General features: G+C 34.4%; 1 protein-coding gene and 1 pseudogene across 41 annotated transcripts in view; one reads left to right on the forward strand and one right to left on the reverse strand.

The window, feature by feature from the left end:
- ANKS1B (ankyrin repeat and sterile alpha motif domain containing 1B) overlaps positions 1-12,766 on the reverse strand; it is a 1,028,420-nt gene that overhangs the window by 703,189 nt on the left and 312,465 nt on the right. The gene's annotated exons all lie outside the window — the stretch shown is intronic.
- Positions 7,465-10,217, forward strand: LOC102151063 (large ribosomal subunit protein mL40 pseudogene; annotated as a pseudogene).

Here is a 12,766-nt window from a genome sequence, read left to right on the forward strand (position 1 = left end):
TAACTAGATCATAGGGTAGTTCTATTTTTAATTTTTTGAGAAATCTCCATACTGTTTTCCATAGTGGCTGCACCAGTGTGCATTCCCACCAGCAGTGTATGAGGGTTCCCTTTTCTCCATATCCTCTCCAACATTTGATATTTCTTGTCTTTTTAAAAATAGCCATTCTGATAGATGTGAGGTGATATCTCATTGTAGTTTTGATTTACACTTCCTTAATAATTAATGAATCATGTTTTAATTATTACAGTTTATTAAAAATGTTATATCATTTAAGTCATAACAACATGATTTAGGCATATTATCTCCATTCATTATTATAATCTTCATTTTGTACATAAGGAAATTGATCAGATAAAACTTTGAACAGAGCAAATAGATTGCCTTAATTAGATAGAGAGAACACGGCGTTAACAAAATAAAGGCTACTTATTGAAATTTCCCTAAAAATGGAGTCTTAGTCAGAAAATCTTAATAGATATTGAAAATATATTTAGGCCACAAATAGATTTTCAGTATTTAGTGATGTACTAATACAGTTTTTTTGCCACTTAATTTATTGATGCGATGAATTATACTGGTTGATTTCCTAATATTTAATCATCCTTCTATTCCTAGAATAGATTCTACTAGGTCATAGGCATTATCCTTTGATTAAATTGAGGTATTCTCTTATGTAATATTATACTTAGACATACATAGACACGTGAGAGAGTTAATTTTTCTTTTTAATTTTGGTACTATCTTAATTGGGTTTAGGTGTTAGCATCATGCTACTTCATAAAATTAAAATTCTTTATACATTTCTATGGCCAGGAGCAATTTAGAATTTATAACTTACAGTGTGTTCACTTATTACAATCATTCTCTTTTTCCTGCTTATTGTACTTAACTGAAAAAATCCCAATTCTGGCTGAATTTAACTCTGTGTCTAAAACCAAACAAAGCAGCTTCATTTGATTGGGAGAAAAATATACGTTCCATTCTCCGAGATGACTCTTTCAGACCTTCTTCTTTCTCCTCCAGCACACCATTTCCCACACCACTCTCAATCAATAGCCATGTTTATTACTTTACTGAGAAAATAAAATCAAAAGAAAACCTCTTCAGAGCAAGGAAAATTATAACGGATAAAGAAGAACATTACATAATGATAAAGGGGTCAATTCTCCAAGAAGACATAACAATTCTTATTATGTATGCACCTAACAATAGAGTGTCAAAATACATAAGGCAAAACCTGATAGAATTGCAAGGAGAAACAGATGAATCCACATTATAATTGGTGACTTCAACACCCTCTATCAGAAATGGACAGCCCCAGCAGGCATAAAATCAGTAAGGACATAGTTGAACTCAACAACACCATCAACTGGATATACTGGAGATCTATAGATGACTTCACCTATCAATAGCAGAATACACAGTCTTTTCAAGTTCACATGGACATTCACCAAAATTGACCATATTATGACCATAAAACACACTTTAACAAGTGTTTTATGCTCTCAGATCACAATGGAATTAAACTAGAAATCAAAAATAGAAAGATAGCTGGAAAATACCCAAATACTTGGACATTAAATAACATACTTCTAAATAACACATAGGTAAAAAAAAAAAAAGAAAAAGAAAAATTTCAAGAAAAATTTAAAAATATTTTGAACCAAATAAAAATGAAAACACAACATATCAAAATTTGTGGGATTCGGCAAAAGCAGTCAGTACAGAGAAATTTATAGTATTGAATGCATACATTAGCAAAGAAGAAAGATCTAAAATCAATCATCTAAGCTTCCCACCCTAGGAGACTAGAAAAAGAAGAGCAAACTGAAGCCAAAGTAAGCAGAAGAAAAGAAATAATAATAATTAGAGCAGAAATCAGTTAAACTTAAAACAAGAAATCAGAGAGAAAATTAACAAAATCAAAAGCTGGTTCTTTGAAAAAAATCAATAAAATTGATAAGCCTCTAACCAAGGACAAATATTACTAATATCAGATGTGAGAGAGAGGACATCACTACAGATCCTATGGACTTTAAAAGTATAAACAAAGAGTACTATGAACAACTTGATGCCCACAAATTTGATAACCTAGATGAAACAGACCAATTCTTTGAAAGACACAACTGGCCAAAACTCACATAAGAAGAAACAGACAATCTGAATAGACACACCTATTAAGAAATTAAGTTAATAATTAATAATCTTCCAAAACAGAAAGCACTAGGCCCAGACAGGTTCATTGGTGAATTCTACCAACCATTTAAGGAAGACAGTATGTCAGTTCTCTACGATCTTGTGCAGAAGACAGAAGCAGAGAGAACACATCTAACTCATTCTATGAGGCCAGTAATGCCCTAATACCAAAACCAGACTAAAACATTGAAAAAAAAACCCCAAAAAACTAAAGACCAATAGTCTCATGATAATACACGCAAAAATCCTCAACAAAATATTAGCAAATCGAATGCACAAAGTATAAAAAGAATTATACACCACTACCAAGTGGGATTTATCCCAGGTATGCAAGGCAGGTACAATATTCAAAAATCAATTAATATAATCCATCACATTAACAGGCTAAAGAAGAAAAACCACATGATCATATAAATAGATGCAGAAAAAGCATTTAACAAAATCCAACATCCACTCATAATAAAAATCCTTAGTAAACTAGGAATGAAGGAGAACTTCCTCAACTTGATAAAGAATATGTACAAAATACATATTCTTAGCTGTATTAGGAAGCTAATATATTTAATGGTGAGAAACTTGAAACTTTCCCACTAAGATAAGGAACAAGGCAAGGATGACCCTCATACCACTGCTTTCCAACATTGTACTGGAAGTCCTTGCTAATATAATTAGGCAAGAAAAGGAAATAAAAGGTATATGGATTGAGAAGAAGAACTAAAACTGTCTTTCTGGGGCTGGCCAGTGGCGTAGCAGTTAAGCTCACGTGTTCTGTTTCAGTGGCCCAGGGTTTGCCGGTTCGGATCCTGGGTACAGACTTATCACAGCCAATCTTCCTCAACAAAAAAAGGAGGATTAGCAGTGGATGTTAGCTCAGGGATAATCTTCCAAAAAAAAAAAAAAAACTGTTTTTGTTTGCAGATGACAGTATTGTCTATGCAGAAAATCCAAAAGAATTGACAGAAACCACCTGGAACTAAGAAGTGATTACAGCAAGGTTGTAGGGTACCAGGTTAATATACAAAAGTCGATTGCTTTCCCGTATACCAGCAATTAATAGTGAAATTTGAAATTAAAAACATAACACCATTTACATTAGCATCCCCCACAATGAAATACTTAGGTATAAGTCTAACAAAATATGTACAAGATCTATATGAGGAAAAATACAAAACTCTGATGAAACAAATCAAAGAAGTAAATAAATGGAGAAATATTCTATGCTCACAGATAAGAAGACTCAATATTTCAGGATGTCAGTTCTTCCTAATTTATCTATAGATTTAACATAATCCAAATCAAAAATTCAGCAAGCTATTTTGTGGATATTGACAAACTGATTCTTAAGTTTACCTGGAGAAGAGAAAGACCCAATATAGTCAACACAATATTGAAAGAGAAAAACAAAGTTGCAGGACTGACACTACCTGACTTTAAGAATTACAATAAAGCTATAGTAATCAAGAAAATATGGTATTGGTGAAAGAACAGACAAATGGATCAATGGAACAGAAGAGAGAGACCAGAAATACTAGACCCACATAAACATAGTTAACTGATCCTCGACAAAGATACAAAGGCAATACAACAGAGCAAAGACAGTCTCTTCAACAAATGGTACTGGAACAACTGGACATCAACATGCAAAAAAATGAATCTAGACACAGACATTACACCCTTCACAAAAGTTAATTCAAAATGGATCACAGATCTCAATATAAAATGCAAAACTATAAAACTCCTAGAAAATAACATAGGAGAAAATCTAGATGGCCTTGGGTTTGGCAGTTACTTTTTAGAAACACCACCAAAGGTGTCATCCATGAAAGAAAGGCTTGATAAGCTGATTTCATTAAAATTAGAAAAGAGATACCACTGCACACCTACTAGAATGGCCAAAATCTAGAAGACTGACAACACCAAATGCTGAGCAGGATGTGGAACAAACAGGAACTCTCATTCATTGCTGATGGGAATGCAAAATGGTACAGCCACTTTGGAAGACAGTGGGTGGTTTCTTACAAAATTAAACATATTCTTACCATATATGATCCAGCAATCATGCTCCTTGATATTTATCCATGGGAGTTGAAAACTTATGTCCACACAAAAGCAAATCATGTTAGATCCATAAAAAGAAATGCTACTTAGCAATAAAAAGAATGAACAACTGATAATATGGATGAATTTCAAACATTATGCTAAATGACTAAAGCAAAGACACAAAAGAATGATTCTATAATGAATCATTATGATTATGAATCTATATGATTCTATTATTATGAAAATCTAGAAAATGCAAAACTATGGTGAAAGCAAACAAATCAAAGAATGGCTTGGGGCCTGAGTATGGAGGGGATTGATTACAAACGCACATAAGGAAACTTTTTCAGATGATAGGAATGTTTTATATCTTGATTATGGTGGTAGTTTCAGTATAGTATACACTTGTTAAAACTCATAAAATTGTACAACTACAATTGATTAATTTCATCATAAATAAACTACATGTCAATACAAAAACAAGAAACGAAGCATCTGGCACCAAAATTAATGTTGGTATTTATATTCAGAAAAGTGACGATGGCTGCATTTCACAAAATATCTCACTCTATATTTTCCTGAAATATCTGGTTCCCTTTAGTGTATTTAACATATTATTTTACTTATATAAAGCTTTGCAGGAATTCCTCTGATTCCAGAAATGAGAAATGCTTATGTACCACTAATATAAACAGTGATTTGTCAGGAACTAAATGCTCTAAGATTTAGAGATGGAGGAAGAGACACAGCATATACAGGTATACCCTCGGAAAATTATATCATTAATTTTTTTGTTACATATATAGCACATTACTTTAAGATCACCAAAGTTAATCACTGCAACCAAAATGTGAGAGCATTTTGTTTTCCATTGCAAGAAAGAAACAGTATAACTGATTATTCTTGGTATGTGAGCTAAATAATGTAAAACCTAAAGAAACGTCACAGATATAACTGGAAGTATATAAACTGCCATTTATTTTCCTCAAAGTAGGTCTTGAGGATAGAATGAGGAAAAGGAATTACTATAATTACACACATTCAAGATTCTCACTGAGTTAGGTACTGTGCATAATACAATGGCTATAAGTTAATGAATAGTACTGATTTGAAATGCCATTACACCTGGCTTCTTTAGATTTCCAATAAATTAGTAACACTATTTCATGATCAGTTCTGGGTTTTTTCCCCACTATAATTACTCCATTAATGAATAACTTTTCACAGTAAGTGACTGAAGTAAATTAAAAATTATGTTTATCATAGATAAGCTAAAGACAAATCAAGGGTCTTTTTTTTTCAATTAATGCCAAGTTGTTTCTTCAGGATATGCAGTATTTTATAAAACTCTGAGGCAAGCTAGATCATGAATCAACAAATATTTATGAAATTCCTTTATCTACAACACTACATTCCATGCGGGAGGATAGACAACAAAGATATTGTGGGATCTCAAAGACTTTAAGTTCAGTTGAGGAAACAAAGCACAGATGTAGATTCAGGTATACATTACTAATACGATTCCTTCAGGGCAATATTGGCACCTATCTACTCCCTTATATTTATATGCCTATTCAAAATTCACCTGCCAATGATTGACCTCTTGAGACACCCTTTTCTAAAAAACAAACAAACAAAAGCAATGAAGTGTATCATTCTGCCTTAAACAAAGAATCCAGAGACCTTTTTTCTTTTTTTTACAATAGTGTTCATTCTGGAAAATATGTGCCTGCCAGAAACAATAACGTAAAAAGCCAGGCAGAGAAGGAAGGGAAACACAGAAAGAATAGAGGAGTGAACTAGGCATTTAACAACTTATCCAGAAAAGATAACCAGCACTTTAATTTTATCATGTCACAAGCATAAGCATATGAAAATTGGATTAACAACACAAAGCCCTATGAAATACAGTAATTCATTCCCAAATTCAAATTCTTTTCATGTGAAATTCTAGTATATTAAAATATATTACTACATATATTCTTTTTGCTACTAAAAGGATTTTGATTGTATTCTAAGTTGTTAACGTTGGGAATAGTTAGAAACAGTGGGAGCTTGGAACAGAAATATAAAAAAGGGATAAAACAAGTGGCAGAGCAGGTAAAGAAGCTTTTGCATCAGATTTTACTACTTTTTGTCTTATGAGAAGAGAATTTGCTGGCACATATATGAAGGATGCTTCCAATATACTTTAAGGTCATTTCACTAGGATCACATTGACACTGAGGTGGTGAAAGAGTGGAAGTCAATAATCACAAGTCATGACATCAGTATTTGACACAGGATCATATCCTGGAAAAGACCTCTTAGTATAAATATTATCTACAGAAAAGCCAAATAACTATATAGCCATGACACTGAAACTAAGGGAAATAGAAGGGCTAAGAAGTTTCTAATGATCAAGTGATTACAAATGGAATGATTTTACAATGCTTATTATTGCTCATTAAGATGTATAACATGTCATCTCTAAGCCTTTATATACTGTTCAATCTTTAATTTCAGTGAATTAAACTTGTGTACTTAATAAGGTCTTTGGTAAATTTATTTGTGACTTCAGTAAAGATAAAACAGGTCCTAAATTAGGGCAGTAGCAATAGCAATGAAAATAGCATTTCACAGATGTGCCAAGTGTTCTAGCTTCATAATGGTGGATGATGATGTTTCAGGGCAATTCAGGGGGAAATATAAGAAGTTTCACATTTGGATATGTTGCAATATGAGGCAACTTTGGTGCATCCAGACCAAGATGTTGATACCATAAGTCATTTTAAATAGGATCTGTAGCTCAGGAAAAAGATGTAGGTAGAAGATGATTGAATCTATGGAATAGAGTTGGAGTGAATATCAACATTTTGAGACTGAAAGGGTAAAGGGGAATCATCCAGTCAAGCAGTTAAGGGAAAAATCAGAAGAGAAAAGTATTACAGGAGCCAAAGGAGGAGAGAGAGTGATTAGAACTAAATAGATCTTCAGCCTAAGTGTACAAAGTACACTGGGTCATATTATAATGTATTGCCTACCCTTTCTACTGTGGGGAAAGTCTTGAAATATTAAAGGTAAATATAATGAAACAAAGCAAAGTTAATACAAAACAACAAATATCTGAAGCTTTCAGCTCTGGAAATAGAAAAAGAACAGTAGAACACTCCCTGATTTCAAAATATACAAAGCTATAGTAACCAAAACAGCATGCTGTTGGCACAAAAACAGACACATAGATCAATGGAACAGAATCAAGAGCCCAGAAATAAACCCACACATCTTGGACAGCTAATTTTCGACAAGGGAGCCAAGACCGTACAATGGCGAAAGGAAAGTCTTTTCAATAAATGATGTTGGGAACACTGGACAGCCACATGCAAAAGAATGAAAGTAGACCATTATCTTACACCATATACAAAAATTAACTCAAAATGGATTAAGGACTTGAATCGAAGACCTCAAACCATGAAACTTCTAGAAGAAAACATAGGTAGTACACTCTTCAACATCAGTCTTAGCAGCATATTTTCAAATACTATGTCCGTTGGGGCAAGGGAAACAATAGAAAAAATAAACAAATTGGACTACATCAAACTAAAAAGCTTCTGTACAGCAATGGAAACCATCAACAAAATGAAAAGACAACCTAACAATTAGAAGAAGAAATTTGCAAACCATATATCTGATAAGGGGTTAATATCCAAAATATACAAAGAACTCACACATCTCAACAACAAAAATACCAACGACCCAATTAAAAAATAGGCAGATCTGAACAGACATTTCTCCAAAGAAGATATACAGATGGCCAACAGCACATGAAAGGATGTTCATCATCATTAACTATCAGTGAAATGCAAATCGAAACTACAATGAGATATCACCTCACTCCCATCAGAATGGCTATAATTAACAAGACAGGAAATAAGTGTTGCAGAGGATATGGAGAGAAGGCAACTGTCATACACTGCTGGTGGGAGTGCAAACTGGTACAGCTACTATGGAAAAAAATATGGAGATTTCTCAAAAAAGAACAGAACTACCATACGATCCAGCTATTCCACTGCTGGTATTTATCTAAAGAACATGAAAACACAAATGCTTAAAGATACATGCACCTCTATGTTCATTGCAGCATTATTCACAATAGCCAAGACTTGGAAACAACCTAAGTGTCCATCAATGGATGAATGGATAAAGAATATGTGGTTTGTATTCACAATGGAATACTACTCAGCCATAAGAAACGATGAAATCGAGCCATTTGTGACAACATGGATGGACCTTGAGGGTATTATGCTAAGCGAAAAAAGTCAGAGGGAGAAAGCCAAATACTGTATGATCTCATGCATAAATAGAAGATAAAAACAACAACAATCACATAGAGACAGAAATTGGATTGGTGGTTACCAGAGGGGAAAGGGGGAGGAGGAGGGTGAAAGGGGTGATTAGGCACACTTGTGTGGTGATAGATTGTAATTAGTCTTTGGGTGGTGAACATGATGTAATCTACACAGGAATTGAAATATAATGATGTACATCTGAAATTTATATAATGTTATAAGACAGAGTTACCTCAATAAAAAAAGAAGAAAAAAAACAGTAGAATGCTGTATTGTCTTCAAGACAAATTATATTGCACATAAAATTGCTTTGAGCTAAACACTGCTAGAATTAATAAACTGTCTGGTTATTCAATATAAATTCACATGATTTATACCAAAGATTCATCTACACTCTATGGAGGGAAAATATCCATTTTCTCTCTTCTTTCTAAAAGAATTTTTGAATTCCAGAAGAAAGTTTACGATGATTAATAGAGGGCTCTATAAATTTGTGTTCAGAGAAAAATTTTAATCTTTTATACATAAAGATGATACTTCAGGCCAACTATCAGTAAAAATTATATTTTGAGTTGGTTTTTTCCAGGGAAATTACAAATTATATTGGATTTTCTAGAATTTCCCTACACGAAGCACATCATACTCTAATTAAATGGTTAGCTGAAAGTAAGCATAAAGTATATGACCTGCTTTCAGCCTCTCTCCACTCAGCTCACCTTCAGTTTGGTGCCATGATAAACTCAATTAAATGCCTCATCTAATAATAATGTAACAGAGACAATATTTTGGAAATATTAAACAAATATATTTTTCCATTTCCCCTAAATTATGATGCCTTGCATATCCCTATTTCATCACAGAGTCTATCAGATAAGATTATGGGAATCTCTGGGCAGTGAGGTTTATTCCTCATTTTTCCTGGCACAAACTAGTAATATTTCAAACTCTCCTTAAAGAAACCCTATGTGGGGACCTCCTTGCCGGGCACCTCGGGACTGACCACAGAGGGGCGTGCGCCCGGAAGCAGCCGGTCAGCCATGGCCACTCTGTGAACTCGGTAGTCACAAATTAGAGACACCCACCAGCGAGCTTCATTGTTGACCTTCTGGAACTCATTCCCATGACAGCAGACCCTTTCTGCGAAAGAAGGTAAATCCTAAAAAGACCAAGCAGGAAATGACCTTTTAACAAAGAGGATCCGACTACCGGGAAAACTAGCCAAGAGATAATTCCCATCGAAGATTTTATTACTCCTGTGAGGTTCTTGAATAAAGCAAGACAGCGGCCTCAGGTGGAGTTCCTTTTTGAAGAGGGTAAGAGGAGAGCTCTGCTTCTGAAAAAGTGGTTGCTGTACAAGCAGCGAAAGCATGAGATGGAGAGGGACGCCATCAGGTCCGTGCTTGAGGCTCAGCAGGAAGAGCCCACCAAGCAGGACCCAAGTTTGTTCCCCTTTGAGAGGGGAGGGCCAAATTACATGCCACCGGCCCCAATTACCAGCCCGTTGAGCTACAGTGCCATGACATGACCAGGGTGTGCACTCCAGGTCAAGAGATAGAGCTGCAGGCAGCTGTCCTAATAACACACTGCACCTTGAGAGTTAGAATGACCAGCCTTCAAGCCTGCTTTTCACAGAATCAGGCATCCTATTAATAAATATGTTTGATCACAAAAAGAAAACAAATGCTATGTCCAAAATGGTGCTGCCCAGGCAGTAAGTTAGAAACGGTTCAGAGGGATCTGAGTAGAGGAGACTTAGAATAGTCTCTCACAAAACTCCCACAGTTGTCGTTGGATGGGATGGAAAACCAGAAAACTGTCCAGATTACCAAAGCCATTTGAAAGGGGAATGGAAAACATCTGAAAATTAAGAGTCAGTGAACTAAAGTGCTTAAAGTCACCAAGTTACTAATTTGAGTCAAGATGTTTGACTCTGGAGACAGTCCTCTCTCTGTCCTTCTCAAGATCCTACAATGGCTTCAACTACCTATTTATTTATTTATTTATTTTCTTTGTTTCTTTATTTGAGGTAACATTGGTTTATAACACTATACAAATTTCAGGTATACATCATTATATCTTGATTTCTGTTCACCACCCAAAGACTAATTACCATCCATCACTGGACAGATGTGCCCTATCAGCCCTTTCTCCCTCTTCCCTCCCTCTTTCCCCTCTAGTAATTACCAATCTAATCTCTGGATCTGTGTGTTTGCTTGTCATTGTTGTTGTTTTTATCTGCTACTTATGAGTGAATCATATGGTATTTGACTTTCTCTGTCTGACTTATTTCCCTTAGCATAATACCCTCAAGTTCCATCCATGTTGTCACAAATGGCAAGATTTCATCTTTCTTTATAGCTGAGTAGTATTTCATTGTGTACATATACCACATCTTCTTTATCCATTCATCCATTGATGGGCACTTAGGTTGTTTCCAAGTCTTGGCTATTGTGAATAATGCTGCAATGAACATAGGGGTGCATGTATCTTTAAGCATTTGTGTTTTCATGCTCTTTAGATAAATACCCAGTAGTGGAATAGCTGGATTGTATGGTAGTTCTATTCTTAATTTTTTGAGAAATCTCCATATTTTTTTCCATAGTAACTGTACCAGTTTGCACTCCCACCAGTGATGTACGAGAGTTCCCTTCTCTCCACATCCTCTCCAACACTTGTTACTTCTTGTCGTGTTCATTATAGCCATTCTGAAGGGCATGAGGTGACATCTCATTGTAGTTTTGATTTACATTTCCCTAATAATTAGCGATATTGAACATCTTTTTCATCTACCTGTTGAAAAAATTTGAAATCCTCTTATGTAACATTCACCTGTCCCAAGATTTCCAACCCCATCCCTCTTCACTCCACAAGATGCACTTGCTGTCTCCTTAATTGTTGCTACTTCTCATTCCATGCCCTTGCTCCTGCCAGCTAGTCTCTTTTTGATTGGGTCATATCCGTTGCTAGTTTTAAAATCTAATGAAATTTCCTAAATTGTCCCTTAATGAAATATAACTTACCTTTCTGGAATACAATTTGGAAATTTATACAAAAGCCTTAAAAAAGACAATAACCTCTGTCCAGTGATTCAATTTTTCTGAGTAAATATAATCAAAGATACAAGGATTTATGCATAAAGATGTTCATCAGAACATAATTTATAACAGTAAACCACTGGAAACAATCTAAATGAACGTGTAGTTCTGAGTCAGGAAAAAAGTGAAAATAAGAATCTCAATAGGGAATGGTTAAATAATCATCCTGGTATATTCCTATAGTGGAATTTTATGCAACCATTAAGACATTTAATCACATAGGAATATGTTCAAGATATAATGTTAAGTGAAAGAAGTATAGTATGTATTTATAGAAAAATTCCAATTTTGAGTATATATGAAATTTGTATGTTTATATACAGGAATTAATTTGAAAAAATGCACAAAAATGTTAGCTTATTTGTTCATTCCTTCAGTGATCATTTGAAATACACATACAGATTTATTTACTATCTAACTTCTCTAAACAAAAGAGCCATGGTCCTTACCCTCTGGAGTTGATAGTCTAGTGAGAAAAATACATTTACAAGTAATTACAACAAAATTATATGTGCACATTCATTTTTTTGTTTCTTATCTGTCTCCATTAAAACTGCCAACTCCATGATGGTAGAGATTCTGTTTCTTTTGTTTGTCACTGTATCCCCAGCATCCACCACAGAATCCAGGATCATCAAAATTTCAGAATGTAGAGAAAGCCCAGAGACTAAACAGGAGCATATTATCAGGAGGACCTAAAATAATTTAGGAGGATTGTAAACTTTTTTGAGGGCAAATACCATTTAAAATAAGGCCTGAAGTATAGATAAGTAAGAATTAGCCAGGTGAAGAGGGTTGGGAAGACTGTTCCAGGTAGAAAATGGCTACAAATAAAGGAAAAAGCGTTAGGTGAATTCATGGACGCAAACAATGGTTATTTGGGGGTAAGAGTTTACAGGCAATTTCTTTTTCAAATTTTCTTCAATGAACATGTATTTTTGTGATAATGAGAGAAACAATATTTGAACAAAATAGATTTAAAATCTCTGACTTCTTGGAGATCACCCTCACTCTACATGTTTATTTTCTTACTTCAAATTGTCTCTGTGCTTAACATACAATATTGAACAAATTATTGCAAATTCAATGTTCTATTCTAGAGTG

The sequence above is a fragment of the Equus caballus genome, chromosome 28 (assembly GCF_041296265.1).
Source record: "Equus caballus isolate H_3958 breed thoroughbred chromosome 28, TB-T2T, whole genome shotgun sequence".
Lineage (NCBI taxonomy): Eukaryota > Metazoa > Chordata > Mammalia > Perissodactyla > Equidae > Equus > Equus caballus.